Raw genomic sequence first — 8,264 nt, 5'->3', positions numbered from 1 at the left:
ATGATTTACTGATTTACTATGTGCTACCTATATAATAACAGTAACAGATATTCCGCATTAAGAGCGCGAGTGTTTCGTGGTTAGGGATACTAGGCTTTAAACCTAATGGACATGTGTTCGATACCCAAGTTTGACACAATGTTTCGAAAAGTTTTATTTACCTGTTTCTTACTTCATTTAGATTGATTATTCAAGGAGAACGTTTCTTTCGTTAACAAATTTGAGCAGTAATGTTTCAGTCTGGAAGAAATAGGCAAGTTAGTCGCGGCAGCGCTCAGTCCCAGGTTCAGAAACAGAATGTTACACACGTACCCGCTGCAAGACCACCTTGAACATCCGCTTTTATTTCAATCAGCGGCTGTCTAACCAAGAGACTATTTTTGTTAAATGTTATTGATTACAAAAATCCAATTGCAGCAATTTTTTACAACTTTTTGTTGGTGGGGGTGTGGGGGTTGGGGGTTTGGGCCTAGGCTCTTTGCTTCACATGTCCCGAAACCTATTACCAAGCAATTTTAGACTATATTAACCAAACCATATTGTCAGGTTATTATTATAGGTCCATACAACATATTTACACAATGGAAGTTTCAGACAAATTTGTTGGAGTCAAACGCATACTCGATGTCGAGCAACTCTTTGTTAATCCAGTCAACTCCACCAGGCACAGGATTCAACTGATCCAATTATCCACCATCCGCATGCTTACCTGAACTAAGCTTCGCAACCCCATCACACCAAACCAAGCGAAGCTCCACTGGCTCCCCATCAACGAACATCAATAATTTCCAAATTCTCACACTCGTTTTAATATCCTTTCATGTTTTGACGCCTCCCGACCTCTCCGACCTGCACACCCAGCAGCCCATAATCCACTGCCTCTATTCCACTGGCTCCGGCCTTCTGCTTGTCCGCTATTCCACCATTAGTGAATACGCTTCCATCTACGCTGCCAATCAATGCCCAATAATCTTACTCACCATTCATCTGTTATTCCGCCTTGACGCTTCCCTCCATTTCATCAGGTTGCGCCTGAAGATATTACCGTTCCAGTGTGCCTACTTTGACCCTTTCTCCATCCCACCGGCTCCGAGTTGAGCTCCGTCAGTAGCAATCATTGCTATGTGTGTGTGGTGCTGTGTCAATGTAAATTGTTGTTGTTGTTGACATGAAAAATTTAACCTGAGGCCTCTTGTGAGAGTTTTTGGCGAGCACATGTATTACATTCCAATGTGACTGCGCCTCCATCAACAGGCCAGTACTGGCCGAAGCGACACCCTCCCTCTGTCAGGGCAGGTACCTCTGTTTATCACAGATGCACCTCACTGATTCTAGACTTTAGAAATGGGCTGCAGAAAGCTCTCTCCGTTAAACACACGAGTATGGAAACGCAAAACAGAGTGATTTGTACGGTGGTCCTACGTAAAAGTACGACCTTACACATCGTTATCTCTGCGTCCGGCTGACTCAATAACAACCTGTTTCTCCCTCTGCTTAGCAAACTCTGGCCATTACCACGAACTCCCGCCCGATCCGCCCCACAATCGGCGGTCGTGCCTTCGGCCTTGCTGTCCCTATCCTCTGGAACTCCATCCCAGATTCCCTTCTTGCCTCCTTGAACTTGAGACTCAAAACTCTCAGGTTATACGAAGCCTTCTTCCATTCTCTTACAGGCCCTGCCCTCCAAACTCCCCAATCCCAAACCCCGGCTCAGGTCCAAATCCCTGATTATTCAGAGCTTTGGTTTGCACTCCGATGTGGAAGGAGCTATACAAATGTAATCCTATTTTGTATTTTATCATTTGACCATTTCTGGCTCTCTAAATATGGACCTAATTTATCAACCATGAGAGCAGCGAAACCTCAAATGCATTGCAACATCAGTCACATGCACGAACATAATAAAATATGGAGGGCACAAATAAAAGCATTTGCCAATCTAATTTATTGAATGTAACTTTCCTTATTAAACAGATTTTGCTGCACAATGGATTTTGAGTTACACAATGATATGAATGTAGGACAATGATACCTGAAACTTATTGCTGACGTGTCTGAAGTTGTTTGTTCCCCCATCTATTAGTAATGCGATGATCACATCATCTCACAATCTCCATGGAGTTTCCCAAAGGCTACAAATATGTGACAGCATTACCTCAATGTGACAGAAGGGAATGGTGTAACTTCGCAAAAGATATCGCTGTTGGGAAAGATGCCACCAAGATCTAAACTTTTGAACATTCAAGAAATTTATTATCCTGTTCTTGCAGCAGTTGGAATTCCTGGTGAGTTAAATCACTGCTAGTAATTACTAGTGGATTCCTGTCGCTCAGGATTTAGAGAACCCCTTTCGCAAGCGACAGAACTGTGTTGCTTCCCAGCAAGGCAAAACGGTCGTCAAGTTTCCTTACTCTACTTGCCCAACTCTCTCGGGCTGTCCCTACAGTGCAGCAAATTTGTCCTACCCAAATATCTATGTAATGCTGCTCAAATGCCCCTCCTCGCCTTTGGCTCTTCCCTACTGAATTACCTATCGCACTCCTTCACGGTCGCTCCTTTCCTGCACAGTAATATACTCAATTCAACTTGTCACTGAACAAGCCTGGTGTACCTTTTTTCTAATGGCTTCATCTTATTATAAACAACTCCCTATTAGAACACACTAACGGCGTTTAGTTTCACTTTTTGATTGTTTAACTGATGATTTTACTAACAGACTCGTCAGCGTATTACTCCACTGGTCAGCTTCTAACAAATTTACCTGTTTTGTTTCTCTTACAGTTAATTTACTGGCAATTGGGATCCTGTCCCGAGGAAACTGCGGACTCTCCAAGTGTATCACCCGCTACCTGTTGGCCATGGCAGCGGCGGATCTGTCAGTCATTATATCTGAAGTAATCCTGAAACAAATTGGTGAGATTTATTTACTTACTTCATATTTGTTCTACACTCCTGTCTGCAGCTTCATTCATGTCGTTTCTGCAGCCGCCGTGGACTCTGCTGTGTGGCTAACGGTGGCCTTCACCTTTGATCGCTTTGTGGCCGTTTGTTGTCAGAAACTGAAACAAAAATACTGCACTGAGAGAACAGCGTCTGTGGTTATTGGGACTTTAAGTTCGTTAATCTGCTTGGAAAATATTCCCATTTATTTTACATTCTACTCTTTCGGTAGAATTCATCACTTGCCCTGGGCTGCATTGTCAAACCAAACCTTCTCTATCATCCCGCGTGGATTACATTTTATTGGTTTGAACAGATTTTGGTCCCTTTGCTCCCATTCGTGTTGATTTTGCTGCTCAACGCTCTGACCGTCAGACACATTCTTGTGGCGAGTCGAGTCCGCACCAAACTGCGGGTCTGCAGCACCAGCGCTGATCATCGCAATGATCCGCAAATGGAAAACAGAAAGAAATCCATCATTTTACTGTTCACTATATCACTCAGTTTTATATTGTTGTGGGTGACATCTGTTGCACATTACATACAATACAGCGTTAAAGGGGTTTACAAGTCAAGAGGCTACAGTATCCCTTTCAAAACCTTTGAAGAAGCAGGTTTTATGCTTCAGCTGCTGAGTTCCTGCACAAACACAGCCATCTATGCGGTCACCCAGACCAAATTCAGAGAGGAGCTGAAGAATGCAATTAAATATCCTTTCAAAATAGTTAGTAAATGTTTTAATAGTGAAAAGGAAGAAGACTAAATGGAACACACGTTACACCAGAAAAACGCACTGTTCAACAATATATTTATAAATGTATTTGTGAAAGGGTTTATCTTTTAAATAGCCATTCATACAAATATTTGCTTGTGATATTATGGTTCTGATATGTGTCGTGATCTTCATCCCTTCAAGTTTGTCCTCCTTGTTATGGTCATGAATAAATTGCTATTTTATTTATTGCTTTAGTTAAGTTGTTTGAGATTAGTTAGTTATTTAAGCCTAAAGTGACATGCCATACATGAGAATATTATCATAATATTATCTACTGTAACCGCGCTATTGTAACCCTGTTCATTGAATCATTGAGAAGTTATATGTATTATTCCCTATATTAAATAAACAAGCTACGCGCGCAAAATAACAGTGACATCAGTTCCTCTGGTTTCGGGTTCCGACGTTTTATCTATACTAAAGACGAAATGGTTTTCTGTGTGTCTGTCCGCCAAGAAACAGTAATCGATTGATGTGGAGACATTAATGATGCGTCACGAGAAAGGACTTGCACGGGCGACTGTCTGTGACATATTTTTATTGGAGATTCTCCTGTTGTTGATGAGCTATATTTCAAAATATTATTAAACAAAGCCGCAAAAAATGCGGTATGGTCGACAATCTGCATGAAAATAGCGACAGAGGAAATCACACTCACTTCCAGTGAGATACATGTGTACTAATAAAGACGGACTGGGTTTGTCTGTATCTCACCGACAATAACACGGTAACCGACTGACGTAGAAACATGACTTACGCCGCACAGATACGTTTGAATAAATATAACTGGATGGTCGTTTCTCGCCGCAAAGAGGTTTGAACAGAGGTCGTTGATCTCAGGTCAGTCAAACTCACAGTTGCCGCAATGTCCGCGGATTGAGTCATCGTCCTGACGTTCTGTCCCTCTGCTGCTTTTACTCACTTGAATGAAAGGAATTCAAAGACTTGGCATTGGTTTTGTTCGGCATTGAATTAATTAGATGAACAATACACATGAAAATATACCCACACAGATAAAATTCTCTGAACTGCGGCCACAGACAAATAAAGAGTACGGTTACAGGAAGCGATGAATCTCGCTTTGACAATTCTCGATGAAATACTGTGATGTAAGTCGCGCTCGCCTTTTGCCCGATTAGAATTACTGCAGTGCGTCCTTTATTTTCTTCAAGAAAAGATATGATTTCAAAAGCAATTAACAGCATCATAACTTGCGCTTACACAGCGCTCCTCACGCAGGGTAGCGCCATTGAGCGCTTTAGAGAGGTGGAGCTCGACTTCGAGATGGGGGGAAGGGGCAGGTGACCGTAGGTTGAGTAGGAAAGCCGTGGAGTAGCTGATCAGTAAATTTTGAGGCTGAGTACGACAGCTGCTGGAAAACCTGGTTTAGATTTCCAGCAGAACATAACAATTGGCAAGTTTCTTTACTGCTCTCGCCTCAGTTTACATAGAAATATGGAGGCACCCGGTTGTCAGTCGATTGGTGGAGCAATTTCCGGGAGTAATATTCCTTCAAACAAGATAAGTCGTATTAAATTGCTTACTCTATCCACGACTGTTTGTGGGTCACTGCTGTACGAAATTGGCTGCCGCATTTCTGAAAATGTGCAATCAACTGAATTTACAATATATTCTGAGAACCATTTTGAGACGATTCGAAGTTGGATAAGTTGCTGTCTCGAATGCAAGAGAAATTACTCATAATAATATTACTAACTGGGCATTGGTGTGGGGTTAGGAATTGAGACGTTTTGGGAAGGCAACGATGACCAACAACACGACCAAAAGGTGTCTTTAGACTGATTGTGGATATGGGAAGGAAGAGATAGTTAGATGTTCTGTAGAACTCAGTTCCAGAAAGGTCTAAATCTCGCCCGCTAATATTGGACAGGATAACACGGAGAAATAAAACAATCAAATAAAACATGGCAAGTGGGTGACCCAGGCCATGTGGGTCGAGGCATTGGTGTAGATTTTGACTGAGGCCATTTCAAATAAGACGGGGATCCAGAAATCTCTCAGCTTGGCAAGGGGAGACAATGGAACATGGCGAGGATGATCGGCTCTGGTGTCTTGTGTGGGAAAGGACACGGGCCTCGGAGCTCTGGGAAATCTGATGCTGTCTAGGGAATTATTGATTAACCTGTCATATACGGTGCTTTGCAAACAAATTTAATTGCCTCTGTTTAAGTGGCATCAGCTGCATGATGTACACAAGATAATCGATTATTTTGAAAATGCGGTTGCTTTAAAACTGTGGAGAAACAATCCACTAAAATGCGGGTTAATCCGCGATTTGAACCTGCAACCCCTGCCATTTTCTTAAATTGTTATTCCCCAAGCTAAACAAAATGAATATATAAGCAACCTGCACATTATCACAAACAACTATTATTTTCACATAGTATCTCCAGTCTAACTGTCAAAGAGAGATTAGCCGTCCTGTATGGTTTGCAGCAACCGCACAGAAAGGCTGGTAAGCAACAAACTTACTCTAAATCATTGAGCAGTTGTGACAAATAAACCTGCACCATCCAGTCGTCCAACTCGGCTTAAACGAATTTGGATCTTGTATGATACCCGGACACTAGCACAGTATCAGTTACTCTTTAGCCAATTCGAACAGGACATTTAATGCAATGATATTGGTATTGTAGTTTATTTGCCTGTAGGCGTAATAATGTAGGCGTAATAAGACACATAGAAAACAATCCCTAAAAAGCTGCTCGTCCGATGTTGTAACCCTTTGCCCGCTTGCACATTTATTTAGCTGCTAACTCCAAAGCAAGAATCATATGAGTTTAATGTAGAGGAAGCTTTTCGTCTCTCAAATCCTGACCTAGTTATCCAGGCGGGCAGTGTGGATATAGGTTTACTGTGTCTCTAACCCTGACCTGGTTAATGAGCAGGACAGTGAGAGGACGCTTTGCTGTGTCTCGAATTCTGAGCTGGCAGCTTGAACGATGTTGCAGAGAGTTTTATTCTGCTCTGGTCAGTTGAATAATGCATAATGTCCTGGATTTCTATACATCCAACAGCGTTTCTGGCAGATTGTAATCAACAAATCATTCAACAAATAGAATAATTGGAAAACGCAAAGCTTTTTCATGATTCTCTCTGAATTTAAACTGCATAACCGTGTAAATACATGTGTGAATACAAGAAACCTGGGTAACTATTGGTAACGAAATCAACAACCGGCCCTGTAGCACTGAAACAAAAATTGTTGACAAGGAAACCGAGCAGACTTGTAATTCCCCAATATCAGAATTTCGGAGCAGAGTGGCTGACGTCATGACCAGCTCTGGTGGAGTGGATGTACGAGGGATGAATAGAGGCTGGAGCTATTCTTGCGGATACAGTGGATAGTGCAGTTGTGGTTTAAGCAATTGGTTCAGTAGGGTGGGTCAAGAGCGTGAAGTAACAACCAGCTTCGCATTTGGTAAACATGATGTGACAATCCCAGCAGAAGAACCAAGATTTTTCATGTTCGGGTATTCAGCAAGGCACCGTTGGGCTTTGAAACCTGGATCTCCTGTTTACGACACAGATGAGTTGCCAACTAATCCACGGCGCCGCTGTAACACATCAGTGTTTTCCATTTAACAACCAGATGCATGTTTATTTGTTTCGCTCACAAGTTTGGCATCTGGTTCCTTTACCATGTCTCTGTGTTGACATTGCCCCACTGCTCAACTCTTTGTGTGCGTTTTGGCTGCATCCCCTGCGGCGCGTTGCTAACTCATACCCAAACGGCAAACATTCCTGTCCCCATTCCTGCATTATACATACAAGTGGTTCAGCAGCCTCCCCGCTTCCTTTCACTCCTGGAAGTTTCACAGGTTCGCTTTGTCCCACACTGGGAATACTCCGCTTGGTTCACAGTGGCACTTATTGTCTGCTGTCCTACAGACACTTTTCTGACTGCCTTTGCCCTGAATTCCAACCCAATAACCACTGTTTCGTTCCATTGGGAAGAAACTTCTCTTTGCTTTTCTGGCACTCAAACTCCTGCCCCTTCATCCAGCAAACTGTGTCGCGGCAAAATGTCTGCACCCTCTCCAACAAAACCCTCACATTCCAAGACTTGAACGTCGACAAACTCTCGTCAATGGGTTGACCAATCGCCGCTGATTCTGCGATACCCCACTCCTATCTTGGTGTATAGAGGTCTTAGCCAGAAGTTATCTTGAATACTGCAAACATTTCTGGAGACCGGGAAATAATTTGGCAGCCAAGCCCTCAAGGTGATAGAAAGCACAGGGAGGAGTTTGACCCACAGTGTTTCCAGAATTAGTAATGAAGAATGATTAGACAAAAGGCAAAAAATATTCAGACAAACTAGGGAGAAAACAACAACTCGGAGCGGGCTTCATGGTGTTGGTTCAAATGTTGAATGGAATTGCAAACGTGTAACCAGATTAGTGGTTTAGGATTAGTATTTTACGATGTAACAGCGCACGAACCAATTAATTTGATCACTGAATGCAACACTGTTGGTGGAAGACTGCTCAGTGCAATTGGCTGCCGCTTTTCGCCCACAAATATA

Source organism: Callorhinchus milii, unplaced genomic scaffold (genome assembly GCF_018977255.1).
Source record: "Callorhinchus milii isolate IMCB2004 unplaced genomic scaffold, IMCB_Cmil_1.0 Scaffold36, whole genome shotgun sequence".
Lineage (NCBI taxonomy): Eukaryota > Metazoa > Chordata > Chondrichthyes > Chimaeriformes > Callorhinchidae > Callorhinchus > Callorhinchus milii.
The sequence above is the reverse complement of the archived record's forward strand: the minus strand, read 5'-3'. Positions refer to the sequence as shown.